The sequence below is a fragment of the Manis javanica genome, chromosome 8 (genome assembly GCF_040802235.1).
Source record: "Manis javanica isolate MJ-LG chromosome 8, MJ_LKY, whole genome shotgun sequence".
In the NCBI taxonomy this organism is placed as follows: Eukaryota; Metazoa; Chordata; class Mammalia; order Pholidota; family Manidae; genus Manis; species Manis javanica.
In genome coordinates, this window is record NC_133163.1 from 123,916,653 (window position 1) to 123,932,955 (window position 16,303).

The 16,303-nt window shown below is 51.6% G+C and overlaps 1 long non-coding RNA gene across 2 annotated transcripts; it reads right to left on the reverse strand.

Moving 5' to 3' along the window:
* Positions 1-4,406: 4,406 nt before the first annotated feature.
* On the reverse strand, positions 4,407-13,293 carry LOC140843214 (uncharacterized). Of its 2 annotated transcripts, XR_012120818.1 has the most exons (5): positions 12,930-13,293; positions 12,538-12,662; positions 11,719-11,812; positions 8,891-11,136; positions 4,407-4,663 (listed from the first exon to the last, which is right to left on the reverse strand). It is a non-coding gene; the product is annotated as an uncharacterized lncRNA (long non-coding RNA). The 2 variants fall into 2 exon arrangements; XR_012120817.1 differs by lacking the exon at positions 4,407-4,663 and having other exon boundaries at positions 8,752-11,136.
* Between the last annotated feature and the right edge of the window lie 3,010 nt (positions 13,294-16,303).

The window sequence follows — 16,303 nt, forward strand, 5'->3', positions numbered from 1 at the left end:
TCAGTGGAGCAAACTAGTAGTTAAGGAGCTTACGTCACTCATCTGGGCCTCAGAGCCAGTGAGTGGAGCACCCAGCTTCCCACCCAAGTGGGTCTGACGCCCAAGCCCGTGCTCCTGACCCCCACAGGGATGCTTTAACAATGGGCTTCACCCTTCCTCTCTCCAGCTCTGTCTCCAGAACCTCTCACCCCGATCCACAGCTGAGTCCAGGGAAGCTGTGGGGCTGTGTGGGAGGGAGTCCAGCCCTGGCTCATGGTCTTCCAAGTTCACTGTGTCACTTGCACCCCATTGAGAACACCTTGGCTGCAAGGAAAATAAAACCAGAGGGTCTGACATGGACGCAGTGTGCTATTGCCCACGTGAGGGGTCTGGAGGCAGCGTGGCCTTCAGGTGGGGTACGCTGGGGCTCCTGCGGAGTTTCCTGTGGTTCCCCCTCAGTTACCATCTTCTTCCTTGGGCTGCAGCAACTCCTGGATGTGACTCCAGACCCAGGTACATCTAAGGAAGAGAAGGGACACCTCTCCCTGTGTCTCATTTTCTCCAAAGCACTCCCACAGCCACAGCCCCCCAGGAGACCTCCCCTCATGCATCACTGGCCTCAGGAAGGGAATCTGTGGATGCTGTGACCACCACAGCCTTCTCTCAACCAGGTCCACAGACAGTGCTGGGCCCCCACTCCTGCCAGGCCCTTCTGGGACTGGGGCCCAGAAAGGAAGCAACCTGGTTGCCGCCCTAAGGGTCCCACGGACAGGCTCCAGAACGCTCTCTAGATGGGAGGTGGCTGGGGGCGGGGTGGGACCAGAGAGAGGGTGGTGGCGTCCCTGAGAGATGGATGAGGCCTGCGTGGGGCCCCTGGGGCTGGGGGGTGGGTTGACGGGGACCAGGGAGGTAGAGCAGTAGGAGTCTCCTCAGGAAAGGGTGCTGTTTGGGGGCCTCTGGTCATCACCAGCACCCCAAGGAAGAGAATCTGGTCCCGATAATCACAGCTCTTCAGTGACTGTTCAGCACCTGCAAAACACAGTTTGCCTTGAGGTCAGGGCAGCCGTGTCCCAGGCCAGGCCATGGCTCACGGCTCCCCATTTAAGGGGGTCCCCTCCACAAGCACGGTACTTGCACGAACACATACATGGTATCTGAACACATGTAGTAGGTCCAAGGACTAAGAATAAAATGCAAAATCAACTGTCACAACATTAATTGCCGCAACCAGCCACCCAGCAGCGCTCAACAACTGAAGACACTTCACCCATTGTTTTGAGCCAAATAAACAGAAACAGTAATAGTGGCCACCATGAAGGGGCTATCACTACCTGGAGGGCCTGATTGATCTCGTTGATTGCTACCTACCAAGATGAGCTAAGTCATTTGTGGGGTCAATGTAAAATGAAAAGGAGGACAAGGAAAAGGTTGCTGTGGGGAAAATGGAAGCTCCTATGGTCAGAATCCTCCCTGACCCTAAACTACTTGGTGACGTAACTGGCCTGCTGCCAGGCTCCCGCTCCCACACCCGTAGGCAATGAGCTGTTACTGACTGAGTCACTGTATAAAGAGCTTTGCCCAGTGCTCCGGCCGGAGGCAGAGATGGAGACCGACTATGGACCTGCAGACCGTTGGGCGCAGATGTGATTCTAGTGCTCGACCTGCCGTCATGAGAATGAGGCCGGGTATAAACCCTTTACCCCAAGAACGTTCCGTTGTCATTTCTCAGTTTCACTGAATCCATAGTGAACTTGCCCAGGGCTGAACCTCTCAGACAAGACAGTTGCCATTAAAGTTACTATAATTTAAAGCTTTTTCCTTTCCCATATTCTCTCAGCCTGTCTTGGTGCTTTATTTGCTGTTTAATGTTACACTCCCTTGGGGATGGAAACACTTGCGGGGCAAGTGCCGTTCTGCATGAGACCCACCAGCTACTGGGTTTCCTCTCCTCTCAGCCACCAGACTGTGTTCCCTCGCTGAGGAAGTCAGATGAGGCGCTGCCCTCTCTCACGCTGGCTGACAATCCCCAAGGGCATCGCAAACTCACGCCAGGGTGCACTGGTCACCGACATCAGGAGTGGGCAGGTGACCCCTTAGTCACCTGCTGAATGTGCCGTGGTGCTGTCAGCCTAGGGCAGGGACAGCCACAGCCATGCCCACTCAAAGTGCCACCAGGCACCCTTGAGCCTCCCAATAGCTGTCCTCAGGTCCCTGCTGGGGGCAAAGGGTGGCAGTGGTTGCTAGGTTAGAGTGGGGATGGGGAGGCCGGGAGCCCATCGGGGGAGGTGGTAGGAGTCGAGGCCATACAGGAACTGAGGCTCTAGGCCCAGGCTTCGTGCTCCATCCGGCTTCACTGACAGAACACAGAGTCAGAGATAATATCACTAAGAGTTTCAAGCCAGCAGCTGCAGAGCGCTGAGCCCCATGTGCAGGGCTCTTCTGAGCAACACTGCCTTGCGCAGTGGCGCCGCTTGCACACCCCTGACGCCAACCCTGTTCACTACTATCTGTTCTCCACACAGCAGAGTGACACTTTCACACCCAAATTCTGTCATGTACCTTCCTGTTGCCACCTGGCTATGACCTCCCATTGTCCTCAAGACAATGGGCATGTCCTTACATGACTTATAGCCCCTCCATGATCTGGCCCCGGCCGCTTGTCACCCGCGTCTCATATTGGAAGAATCTGAAGCGGAAGCTTGGAGCTTTCTGGAGAGGGTAAAGGGTTGTAGAAAAGGAGACTCAAAACTCTTTGGTGGCATCCAGAAGGCAGAAGGACTTCACAGTGAATTTCACCTGGAAGTGGCGTTGCCCCTGCACCAAGGGGCATTTGCTTTGTCCTTCCATTGCTAACGTGCTGTCTCAACACCTGCGGCACCGGGGGCAGGCCAAGCGACCCATGTGCCTCCTTCCTTCCTGGAGTGGCAGTGTGCGCCGCCATGATTCTGCCCAATGCCGCCAGGTGCCAGCCCACCTAAACTAGAATGTTCCAGTCTCTGACCACTGTGGTCCACTGTTCTTGGGGGAAATGCCTGCAGGGTTCTTCCAGGTGGCCGGAGCCACACACCCACCAGGCTGGGGCTCCCATTCTCAACTTCACCGTCCCCCACTGCAGTGCAGCCGCTAGCATTTCTGGGGACATGGAAATGAGCGAGACATGGCTCCTGCCAGTCCCGTGGGAAGGCAGCCCAGGAAGCGAGATGTGCTACACGGCAGGACGGCCGTGTGCAGAGAGAGCAGCTCCTCCCGCAGGAGGGGTGCTGGGGCCTGACTAGCAGGGAGCTCCCTGGGGCCCAGGCAGGCAGAGCTCCCGCTGCCCACTCTCGTTGCGCCGGGCCCTGCCCAAGCACCCCACATGCCTTAGGGCTCGCTTACTCCAGCAGATAAGGAACTAAGGCTCCGAGAGTTCAGTTAATTACTGGAATCGCATCCTAAGTAGGGCCTTTCCTTCCTAGGACTGGAGGTAAGGGCCAGGCCAGGGAATGGGGTGAAGTATGGTGAGTAGGGAGGGGAAGGAAGGGAAGTCCTCTGCTGGGGAGGAAGTGCAGGGTGGGGGTGGGGCTCCCAGACGGTATGTCAGGCGCCAGGAGACATCCTCGCCCCAGATCCTCCGAATGTGCTAAGGGTGTGGCCCTCCGTGCTCAGGATGTGATATACACTGTTTTTCAGTTTGCCCCAGGAAAGCAGTTGCAAAAAATAAGGCTTCTTCCCGCTCACATGCTTTCAGATTTACTAATGTGCAGCCACAAGAGTGTGACTGTGAGTTTCTAAGTACTGTCTTCAGAAGCTGGGGTGCCACTCAGGATCCTTGAAAGACACCAGAGAGCTGCAAAGTGGCCAGTGAGCGGCCTGCAGAGCAACCTCGGGAGGTGCAGTGGGTATGGGAGAGGGGCTCCTTCATGAGGGCCAGGAACCACCGCCACCAGCTCACGTGCCTCCTGAACGATGGAGGGGCCCCCAGAGAGCGTCTGTGGGTTCTCAAATGTCAGGAAGAGTGCCTAACAGAAGCCCGGTGGGACTTCATAAAAAAACATAAGGCCAGACCCCAACTTCAACTTGTTGACTCGATGGGGCCAGGGAATCAACAGGGAATCTGCAGTTTTTAGGTTCCATAAGTGGGTCAGACATACACACTTGGATCGGAACTGCTGTTGTTTTACTGCTTCATTGTATAGATGGGGAAACAGACCCAGCGGAACAGAACAGCCGGCCCGGCTCTACTAGGGAATGCAGGGTGCCATCACCTCCCACCCGGCCCCAACCCCGCCCTTTCTAGCCTGTTTGTTTTGTGTTTTCTATTATGGCAGCTCTCTCACAAAAGAGCTTCAGAACTGTTTTAGGGCATCCTTTCTCCAATTGAATTGGTTTCAATTTAGTCAGAAAATGACTCGTTCACAGCAAGGCAAAGCTTGATTTTGGCCCAGTTGGTGTTTAATTATCACTGCGAACCTGAGATTCAGAGACCAGAGACATTAAACTTTAGTCTTGGCTGAGCCAGAAAATCCCTAAGTCGAGGCATGAGGAGGGGCCCGGGAACGCAGGCTGAAGGGACGGCATGTGCCAGGGCATGGAGGCAGAGGGCTCTGGCCATGGCCAAGGTGGTGAGCACCAGACTTGGAGACCGCACAGCAGGTCTGAATCTGAATCCCAGCTCCATCCTGCCCTGGAGACTCGGTTTCCTTGCCTGGAAAACAGGGACGATGAGCCTATGCTTTTCTCAGGTTGCTCTAAGCTTAAAGAAGGTGCTTCTAACATGCCTAGCTCTGCATTGCAGAACATGAGAAAGCACCCAGTCCCGATCCTGGGGGCAGCAGGCTGCCAAGCCAGGGTCACAGTGTACCCTGAGAACCGGCATCGCTGCAGCCCACAGTCCCGTGTTCTCAGGCTCAGCTGGGAAAGCGCCCCTCCAGGCCTCCAAACAGCAGAACGAAGCTAAGGAGTGACCGGGAGCCTGGGCAGCTTGGGGAACCTGGCAACAGGCTCCCATCAACCCGGGGCCCCACCTTCCCAGGCTGTAGGCACCCATCTCTCTAGTCCTCTCCCCAGCCCAGCCCCCAGTCCCTCCCTGGGTCATTTGTAAGAGGCACTTTTAACTTGTACATTTTTGTTTTGATATAATTTTAAATTTAGAGAGAAGAGTACAAAGAACTCTTGTCCCTTTTACCCAGATTCACCTGATTATTTACATTTTACTCCAATTGCTTTATTATTGCTTCTTATTTTTATATATGCATATTAATTTCTTATATTATTTGAGTAAGATGGAGATATGGTATCCTTTTAAATTCTTCAGTGTGTATTTCCTAAGAACAAGGACATTCTCTTACATAACCACAGTATAATTTTCAAAATTAGGAGATTGAACATTGATACAATGCTATTGTCTAGCCTGAACTCCTCATTTAATTTAATTTCATCAATTGTAAGGTCTTTTAAGTATTTTCTTCTCCCGGTCTCCTTCAATTTGTGGCAGTTCCTCTGTCCTTCCTTGGCTTTCATGATACTAACACTGGAAAACTGTAGGTCAGTTATTTTGTAGAATGTCTTTCCGCTGAGGTTGGGGTCAGGTCTTCTCTCATGATTACATTCAGATCATGCATTTTTGACAGGAGCACCACGTAAATGATCATGCGTCCTTTGCATCATCAGGGGGCATCTGACATCAGCTTGTTCCATTTTTGGTGACAATAAATTGATTACTCGATTGAGTTGGCGTCCACCAGTTTTCATCACCATAAAGTTACTATTTTCCCTTTTGTGATTAATAAGTATTTTATAGGAAAATTCTGAGACTACATAAACATGTAAATCCCATCCCTCATCATAACTTCACCATGGATTTTGGCATCCCTTGACGATTTTCTGACTGCATCGTGTGTCTGTGTTCATTAGTTGACATCCTAGCAAAACGAAGAGTGTTCCCCTTTCCTCATTTATTTATTCATTTACTTATATTAATGAGGACTTGTGAATTTCTGTTTCATTCATCGGGTTATAATCTGTTAGTACTGTTATTTATTTTGATGCTCAAATGGTCCCAGACTTGGCCAGTGTGAGCCCGTTTAGGACGGCTTTCCGACGAAAGACACTTCAGGCCCCTCTTGTCCGTTACTTGTCCCCAGCTCTGCAATCAACCTTTCTCCAGGGATCCCTGGTTCCTTTCAGTAATGAGTCCAAACCTTTTGCTCTTAATTCATTGCTCTTTACTTCTTGTGCCCCAGAAATGGTTGGAGTGGATTTTGAGAAGAGAGTCAAAGTTTTGTATGAGCAGCTGAGCCAAGAGGTTTTAGGTCCCCGCTGATGGGGGCCCCTGAGAGCGGTTTGATGGAGCCTAGAGAAACATGGGTTCCTTTGTTGTCATTCTCATTATGAGTGATAACAAATATCTCCGCTCATTCAGTGGCACTCATGAAGTCCCCACACTCTGCCAGGCTGGGAAGAGGCAGGGCCGACTCATGCAGGCACGATATGCCAGGCTGAGGATTCGGACTTCAATCTAAGGGCACTAAGGGGCCCTGAAGACCTTGGAGCTAGGGGGTCCCATCTCCCTTCTTTCCTGGAAGACACAGGCCATGTCTCTTTCTAGGCCTCCTCACTCCCTGGCATCAAGGCCTTATAGCCAAATCCCACAGAAATGAGCAGAGGAGACAAATAATGTTCTTTACCTTGAACACAACTGAAGAATTATCTGACACCCCCTCCCAGCAGAAAGCACATTGCTGGGTCCAGGAGCTACAGCAGAGGGAGGGGAGGGAAGTGGTGACATTTGACACGCCGGACATTTCAAAATTGCCAGGCAAGAAAATCAGGAACCAGTGTGCTCAGAAGATCCGACTCTCCTGACAGGGACTCCCTTGGCACACACACAATTATCTGTTTAATTTTCTTCCCCCCATCCACATTTTCAAAGCACCTGGGCAAGACACAGGTTTGCATCCTCTAAAATTTCTCTCCCACAGGGCTGCCCTGTACAGCTGAGCAGGTAGTTCACTGCCCGAGGTGCAATAGACATGAGGATGTGCTGCCCAGGCCCTTCAGGGAAGCTTCAGGGACTGTGGTCAGCACAGTCTCCAGCTGTCAGTTCCTTTACAGGCTGCCACAGATGCGGAAGGCCATGTCACCTGAGGTTGCATCCTTCCTGGGACAAGCTAAACGTGTGACTGATAAAGGCAGAAATATAGAGGCCGCTCCCTCTAGATGTGACGCCGGACAGTTCCCCTGAGCATCACTCACTGCGGTGCTGGGTTCGCTGACAACTTGTTTGCCTGCTGCGTAAGTCGACTTCCCGCTGCCCAGTCCTGCTCTCTCCCTCTTCCCTTCACTGGTGTGGGTCTCTAGTAAACATCATGCACTCCAAACTTGTCCCAGTGCCTACTCTTGCCGACCAACAAAGGGCATCCAGCCGCGGGGATGAGTGAGGGCTGAAAGCAGAGCCTCTTCCTCCAGCCGAGCAGTGTGAACGTGGAACCTCATCGGCTGAAGCAGGCACCATTTCCTAAGTCTCCTCGCAGCTGTTTGGGGCTCCCCCGCCCACTCTGCTCAGGTTGGGGTCAGTCCCTCCAGGCAAGCCCCTTTCCTCTGACTTCTGCCCTTCCCCTTTCCAATCTTCCAGAAAACTCTTCCCATTATTCCAAGAGACCCAGGGTAGTTCTTGTCTCCTGTCTACAGCAGAGAAACTGGAAGGTATTTAAACTTATTCAGAGGGACAATGGGGAGTCGTTGGTCTCTTCAGGGCGGTGCCAGGCCAGAGGATGTCTGAGACAGGACACCCAGAGACTTCTGTAGATGGATGAAGCAGTGCCTGGCAAGGAAGAGGTTCTTGTCCAAGGCCACACAGTGAGCTGGACACAGAACCAGGTGCTGGGTGATTGGTCAGAACCCCCCATTGCTCACTCCTGCCCTTGGGCCAGCCTCTGGTGACCTGGGACCTGGACGTACCCTCATCCTGGTATTGAAACAGCTCTTTCCTTCGGATCTTGTCCCCTCGGTCGTGACTCTTCCTATGGGCCCCAACCCTCTCCTGCTACCCGCCCCTCTTCCCCGCTCACCTTCTCAGATCATTTCCTCTCTCTTTCTGCCCCCAGAGCCCTTTGTTCACTTTCTCTGGCCTCTGGCCTTTGCCTCTCCCCGTGGTCTGAAGAGCTGGTGGGGGCCCTGCCTTGGCCAGTGTAGGGGCACACATACCTGGGTTGGTGGTGGCTGGAGCTGAGGCCTCACCCTGTGCATCAGCTTCCCAAGTCCCTGACTGGGAAGTGTCACACTGTCGCAGTAACCAATTATTGTGCTCCTACTGTGTGCCAGACACTGAGTGATGCGCTTCATATTCACGGTCTCTGGTCCTCTCAAAACCGCCAGAGGATAGTATTATCACCCTGTCCTGCTCTCCTTGGGAGGGAGAGCTGACACGGCCAGGGCTAAGTGATAAGGAAGGGGCTGGGGCTGGAATCCCAAGTCTGTCTGGTCCAAACCCCCTACCCCCACCCCACCTCTCTACTGCAACTCCATACCTCCAAACAGACCGGAGGGCTCACCACACCACACCTGCTGGGTTATACACCAAGAAAGCCATTTCAAAAAGTGACCTGGCAATAAGTATCAAAGGATCACTGAAAGATTTTAAAAAGTCGATACACTCTGACCAGGAATTCCATGACTAGAAATCTATTCCAAGGAAATAACAAGAAACATGGGAGACAATTCATGTACAAAGATGTTTGTAATGGTATTATTTATCATAGAAAAAAAATACCTACAAACAACTTAAATGTCCAAATCTAATTAAATTGTGTCACTGTTTTACTAAAAATGCACATAGCCATGGAAAATATTTACAAAGAGTTTAACAATAATATGGGGAAATGTTTATGACATAATGCCAAATAAAAAGAGCAACTTATAAAATTATACATACCGCTCAAGCTCAGCCGTGAAAATTGTGCTCTGCACAAGAGAAAAGGGAGGTGTGGGTCTTTGCAGCCCCACATCTGCAGGGCTCCCGGGCTCCCTGCACGTGGCTCCAGCAGCAGTTTCCGCTCTGACGGTGTCTCCTTGCCTGCCTGTCCCCACCAGACCGTGGGCCTTTCAGGTGGGGAGCCACTAGGTCTCAGTCCTGTGTGATTGCGCAGTAGGCAGGCCAGAATCAGTTCCTGAGCACACACTCCACCCCCCCCGCCTGCGGAATGAATGAGTAAATGAAGGGAAAGGATGGATGGTTGGGAAGGTTGGCCCAGGCCTCTGGTCGCCCACTTCCTTGCAATCAGTCTCCTGATTGGCAGGATCTTAGCTCTGCCACCTCCTGTCCTGGGCCCAAAGTGGACTTGATTCTCTCCTAAAGCCTTTAGCAGCTTTGTCACCTGAGAAACACAATGGCATTTCCCCTGAGCAGTCCAGGATGCCAAGCAATGGGCATCCTGTTCCCCTGCACCAGGGGCACCAGACCTGCCACTCATCAGTGGGCACCTTCTGTACGTCACTTCCTCCATTCCTCACAGCCCTAAAATGTTAGAACCGTAAGCTCCCGTTAACATTCACGGGCACTAAGACTCGGGTCGGCACTTACTCCAGCTCTAACAGCTAGGAAGGGCAGGGCAGGGATCCAAATTTGTCTTTCTCCAAAATCAGAATTGTCACGGTAGCCTGGGGCAAGTTCCTTCTCGCATGTGAGCCCTGGCAGCCCCTCTGGCCAGAAAGGCTGCTGACTCAGAGGGCTCAGCTTTCCCTTTGCACCACCACAGAGCCGTGACGATGAGACAGCCTGACTCATACCCTCAGCGCCTGAGCCCCTGGCGGCAGCCTGGCGCCCACAGCTGGGAACCGTAGTGCTGCAAGCCCAGGGAGGGAGGCCATGTCTACCAACAGCTGGCAGGACAGCCTCGGGCTGGAGAAGAGCTCCTGCTCCTCCTCGGACACTGGCACAAAGGCCAGGAGCACCAGGTGCTGGCCTCTTGCCCCTGCCTTAATGCCCCTAGGCTGGCACCTGAGCATTCTGGGAGGGGCCTCACACTGGCCTTGCTCAGCTGAGCTCTTGTGGCCAAGGGGCTCCAAGGCACACAGTCATTTCTCCCTAACCGCCAAAGCACATCCTGCTTGCAGGGGAAACCATCATAGTAACAGCCCACTTCTGCACAGAATCCCCAACCAACCGTAGCCCAGGACAAGGATGGCAGTCCCGTTTTACAGGTGGGGATCCTGAGGTCTGGAGAAAAGCAGGAGCGCTCCATAAGCCACCCAGCTGGTAGGTGGCAGAGCTGGGACCAAGCTGTAGTTCTAGCTGCTCACACCAGTGTTCAGTGCTTTCCTACTGGAATCTGTGTTTGTCCCATTCACATGACACACACTGTTTATTAATCCCTGCCACAGGCAGGACACCATGGAGCTGCAAAATGGGCAAGACATATTCTCTGCCCTTGAAGGGTTCAGTTGAGTGGGGCAGAGGAAGACGGAGATCTTGTGCAGGAGGTTCGTAAGTGGGGTAAAGAGATCACAGTCCAAGGAATGAGGTGTTGGAGCAGCGGCTCAGCAAAGCTGCCCAGGAATGGCCAGCATGGAGTGGGACACCTGAAATGCCTGTTGAATGAAAGGGTGACTGCTTGAATGCGTGCATTGTTTTATTAACCAAGTGGAAAGGGGAAGGCAGGAGGGGCAGAGAAACAGCCTGAGCCAAGGTGTGGCGGAGGAATGAGCACACACAGCACAGTACACATCTGAAAGGGGGGGAAATAAAGCTGAAAAAAACCAGCAGGGCCCATTGTAATCGCCAGACCAAGAAGCCTCAAAATCCCCTGCAGGTAAGGGTTGCTGCTACAGAGCACGCTTTTAGAAGATTAATTTGGCAGCAGGAAAATAATGGCAGCCCTGGTGGACAGGAGTGAGGGTCAGGTCGGAGGCAAGGACGCAGGTGGGGGTTCTGGAGGGGCACAGGGCGGCTGGGCCAGGGCCCGGAAGTGGTGGAGGGAGAGGGGGCGAAGGACGGATCTGAGAGCAGGGTGGACGGCCTGGCTCCCGATGCTGCTCTCCTCTGCTCCCATCTGCTGGGGCTCCCTGCTAGCCAGCCTCGGCTTTGCCCCGGGCTGGGGGTCAGTCCTGCCCCAAGAGAGGAGGGTAAGAAGGCCTCCGGCAACACGTCTCATCAGCTCTGGCTGGTAGTCAGTTTCCCATCTGGATAAAACACAGTAACATCCTGAAGAGCCTGGCTGATGCCTGGCACACAGCGGGCACTCATCCTACAGTGGTAACCCTAGACCCTGAGCTGTAACTTCCAGACCCCATAAATGCCACTTCCTCTGGTGGTGGCACCCTGCCCCAGACTGATGACAATGGAGTTAGGGCCATGAGGCCCAAGCCAAACTACTCACAGCCCTGAAAGTTGGAGCCACCTGGTTTCGCATGCACCTGGGCTAGCCCCTACTCTCTTGGCCCTGCCTTCTGGACCACACGGCCCCCAAGGCTGGAACAGTGGAAAGCGGGAGGGAAACTTGAAGCCAGATAAACCTGCGTGTAAAGTTGGCTCTGTCTCTGACCAGCTGTGTGTCCCTATCAAGTTACCTAACCTCTCTGAGCCTCATTTGTAGAAAGGGGCCAACAATACTCCTATAACAGGATGCTCACTGGGGCTTCTCAGAGTTTCGGCTGATGCCCAAAGATGAAGATGGAAAAAAAAATGTTAGGAGACTCCCTGTGCTTGCAGGGCAGCCAAAGAGGGTCTCTAAATAGGCCCTGCACGGACAGCCCATCACCCACCTCCGGCTGCACACAGAGTTGGAGGCAGAGAGGTGAGGAGGAGGAGGATTTCAAAGAGAGTTTCTGGGAACGCTGATGCTTTTGTTCTCTCTTCCTGGAGATCCAGAGAATCGGCGGCATTAGGGCCTGGTCACTAGTCCCTTTCTCCCATTCTCATCTGCTGTTTCTCAGCTCTGCTTCCCCTGGGGCTGGTTCTACTCTCACGGCAGGACGGCAGGACCTTCCCGTGTGGCCGCCCTGGTTCCAAGGCTTATACCCTCGGACGACAAGGGGTATGGTTCTGGCTCAGCGGCCCAGCAGACGTTTCCCGCCTGACTCTCCTTTGCCTCATTTGGATCAAGTACCCATCCCTGAACCAATCACTGTGGCCAGGGTGGGGTGGGGTGCCCTGATTGGTCAGATCTGTGTCACGTGCCCTCCCTAGGAAACCCCACCCCACCCCCGACCCCCCCAACCATGGATCCAGAGTGGAAGACGGAACTGCCAATGCTGTTCAGAGGAGGGAGAGGGGCGCTGGGCAGGGGGAAACCTCCCATGATTCACTGCTTCAGCCCGGGGGAAATACTCTCTCCGCGCCTCCTTTGCTGATCCCAGATCCAAAGCAGCCCCTCCGCCCCGTTAGGCTAAATCTTGATGGCACCCTCCCAATTTCCCTCATTGCTCTCTGCTCTTTTTGCAAGAATTATATCTTAATATAATTATATTATACAGTTATATGTAAAATAATATAAAATTAGAGACAAAAACGAATAATGATAAATTAATAGATAATATAAATAAAATAAAAATTATATATAAAATTATATAAAAACAGAATACGTTTTACTATTTGTCTCCTCTCCTCTCCAATGTGAGCTCATGACAGTAGGAGTCGCGCATCTCGTTCACAATTGCATCTTGCAACTAGCGCAGTGCCTGACATTTAAAGGAGGCTTAAAGAATAGCTGTGGAATGAATGAGTAAACAGGGTGGGTGCCCTTTCCCCAGGCTGCAGCCAGCTTGCAGGGTCTGCCACCCCATCCCCCGCAGGCTGCCCCAGGGGGCACTCACACCCCATGGACTCCTACTCACCTCCCCAGCCGCACCGCCCCCTCCCTCCAGTTTCACTTGCCTTGCCTCAGGCTGTCTTTACCTGGCAGTCATGCCCATGGGACAGGGGTTCGGAAGACAAAGAAAAGTCCTCTCCCCTGGGCCACCCGTCCACCACTTACTGTGCAGTGGCGTCTCTCGTACACAGAAGCTGAAGGTGTGTCTTCCTGAGTTAAGGCTACCCTGGGCGCCTACCAGGGAAGACCCCTGCTCTCCTGCCAGGAAAGAGAGGAGGCAGGACGGAACTGCAGGACTAGGCAGCGGGGGTGGGGGAGTGTCAGCCCCTCCCGCTCTGCATTTGGAAGGATCTGGATGAGTAGGAGACGCTCCTGAGCAAGGGAGAAAGACGGTGTCACTGCAGCAAGGCGGGGGAGAACCAAGCCGCACCCCAGAGGAGTTGCCCAGTCTTGGATTCTGCCAGAGGCCAGTATCCGTCGTCCTCCCCAAGCCTTTACCTGAGTGGTCTTTACCATAGCCCCCCACCCCCTCCCCGCCTCGCCCCCTCCCCGCCCGCACGCTTTTGCTTGGGAGCTGCCCTTGGTTCTGGCGCAGACGCTGAGATGTTGGAGGAACAGCGCCCCCTTGAAGGCCGGAGGGGTGGAGCAATGGAAATCAACAAGGAGTCCCTGGACCCCAACTCAGGGCTTGAAGAGCTTCGTGCCAGTGCCAACCTAGGCATTTCTGAATTTTGTTTAGTGCAAAAAGCCTGAGCTTCCTGTGGTGGTTTCAGTCCACAGTTAGTGAAGCTGCTTTCCACAGGCCAGCCCAGGGCGCAGGGCAGTGCGTAGGCGCCACCTGATACCGGGGTGTCACTGCTCAAGTCTTCTGCCTGCCTCATTCTGCCCCCAGGTCTCTTCAATCTTCTGGTGAGAGGTGGCTGTCCCCCTACCCTGAGCTATGAGTGAGGGCAAGCTTAGTTTTGAGGACTTGCAAGCCATCTGTGAGCAAATTCTTCAGAAACATTGGAGCCCTCTCAACTGGAACCCTGATGACTTCTCCTGGAGCAGAGGACAGGAGACTGGCTGCTCCTAACTCCAACTTTCCTACCGCAAATCCTGTAGTTTTGCGAGTTAAACCTGGTGTATAGGGCAGACGGGAGGCGCTATGGCTCTTCCGATTTTAGAAGAGGTTTTGGCATTTGGTGAGCCGGCAGAATTCCATACTAAAGCATCCATCTCAGTTCTCTGACCCGGAAATCCCGTTCCCCTGCCCATGGTGGGAGGAGGAGGGGCAGCCTGCGAGTGTGTCTGCCGGGAGCGGATGACCCAACACGGCCAGGACAGGCAGGCAGGCTCAGCAAAATGGGTGCATCTTAAAATCAAAGTGAGATTTTATAGCACAATACCATTTCCATACATTAATCATACAGGCATAAGTGTGCGTTATTTTTGACATTGTGCTATTGCCTCTGATGTTAATAAAATAAGCACCAATACATAAAAGATTCCAAAAACTTTATTTTCAGGATACAGGGGAATATATTTCATCCAGAATTTGGACAATAACTTCATAGACCAGCATGATTGTATCACATCTCTCCTACATTTAATTATTTTTAAATCTGCAACTTTGGCATATTTCATATAGTTGAAAGGCATCTCAGTGGTTAATCTCAATAAATCGGTACTATTTTTAATGTACTTGAATATTGTACAAATTGACTTAGTGTAAATTTACACTATTTGTAAATTTGTAAAAAAACTTACAAATACATAAGTGTAAATGTAAATACATGTGTTAATTACAATATATTTATGCTCCCCAAATCATTTTTCATTTTCACATTGCCTGGGCCCTGAGTTTGGTATAACATGCTTAAACTTGGATAAATATTTGGTACTGTATTTCTGCTTATAATTTCCCCCTTATATTTAGGAAAAATATATAATTTTCCCAGTTAAAAGAGTATACTCACTCAAAACACCTGCATGGACACATGCAAAAAAAAGACAAGCATTAAGTCCATCAGAATGCTCATCTACAGTGGCGAGGGGGATGGAAGGACACGGTGGGATAAAAGGGAATTCATTAATTCAAAATCAAGGAAGGGGGACTCACTCAAGGATGACAATGTGCTACTAAGGCTGAGTAACTCAACCTGCCTGCTGGTACCTGAGGGCAAAACAAATTAACAAAAATTGCTGCAAAGCTCCTGTCTCCAGGCCAAGGACAAGGCCATCTGCTCCAGCTCTGGGTTCCAAGGTCTTCCAAGAGTTTGAACCAAAAGCAGAGTGGCCTATGGGTTATCACCCACCAGAGACCCTGCACTCCATAAAATTCCAAGAAGCTCGTGGGGGCATTTGGTTAAGGCTCAAGAAATTTCACCCAGAGGACTGTTAAGACTGAGAGAAGCGCCCCCTAGAGGCCAGAAAGGTGACCAGCGGTCAGTAGAGTCTGTGTCTGGTCTACTTGAGTTGCACCAACACTTCAAGAGAATGAAACTGGGACGTCTATTCTGGCCCAAGTCAAAGCCCGTGACTGCCCAACAGCTCTGGCTATGAGCAGTGTTCAGGCTGCCATGGTTATGAGGCCAGGACCTGGCTGGACATGTTCCTGGCAGAGCGCTGGTCAGCCTGAAGCCTGCTGTGCCTTTGGTCCTCTACATCCAGCTTCTAAAAGAAGTAAAATCAGCCAGGATTCCACGGAGAACCAAGTCTCAGATGACACAGAGTGCGGCCTTGCTTACCGAGCCCTGAAAAACTGCTGGCCATTTATATCTGTGATTCATTCTGTATTGTCTCCTCCTGTGGTCATGGTATACAAGCCCTCATCAAAATTATGAAGAAGGCAGACTTGGGTGGAAGTCTGTCTCCTACTGTAACTCCAGGGGGTGGAAATCCTGGGGCAAATACCTCTAAAACCGAAATCAGTCAAAGGGAGAGATAAAGTTAAGAAACCCTTTTATCAGGAACAAGACAGGGATGCCCACTCTCCCCACTGTTATTCAACATAGTGCTGGAGGTCCTACCCATGGCAATTAGACAAAACAAAGAAATACAAGGAATCCGGGTTGGTAAAGAAGTAGTCAAACTGTCACTATTTGAAGATGACATGATATTGTACATAAAAAACCTTAAAGACTCCACTACAAAACTACTAGAACTAATATTGGAATTCAGCAAAGTTGCAGGAAACAAAATTAATACACAGAAATCTGTGGCTTTCCTATACACTAACAATGAACTAATAGAAAGAGAAATCAGGAAAACAATTCCATTCACAATAGCATCAAAAAGAATAAAATACCTAGGAATAAACCTAACCAAGGAAGTGAAAGACCTATACCCTGAAAACCACAAGACACTCTTAAGAGAAATTAAAGAAGACACTAACACATGGAAACTCATCCCATGCTCTTGGCTAGGAAGAATTAATATTGTCAAAATGGCCATCCTGCCCAAAGCAATCTACAGATTCAATGCAATCCCTATCAAATTACTAACAACATCTTCAACAAACTGGAACAAATAGTTCAAAAATTCATATGGAACCACCA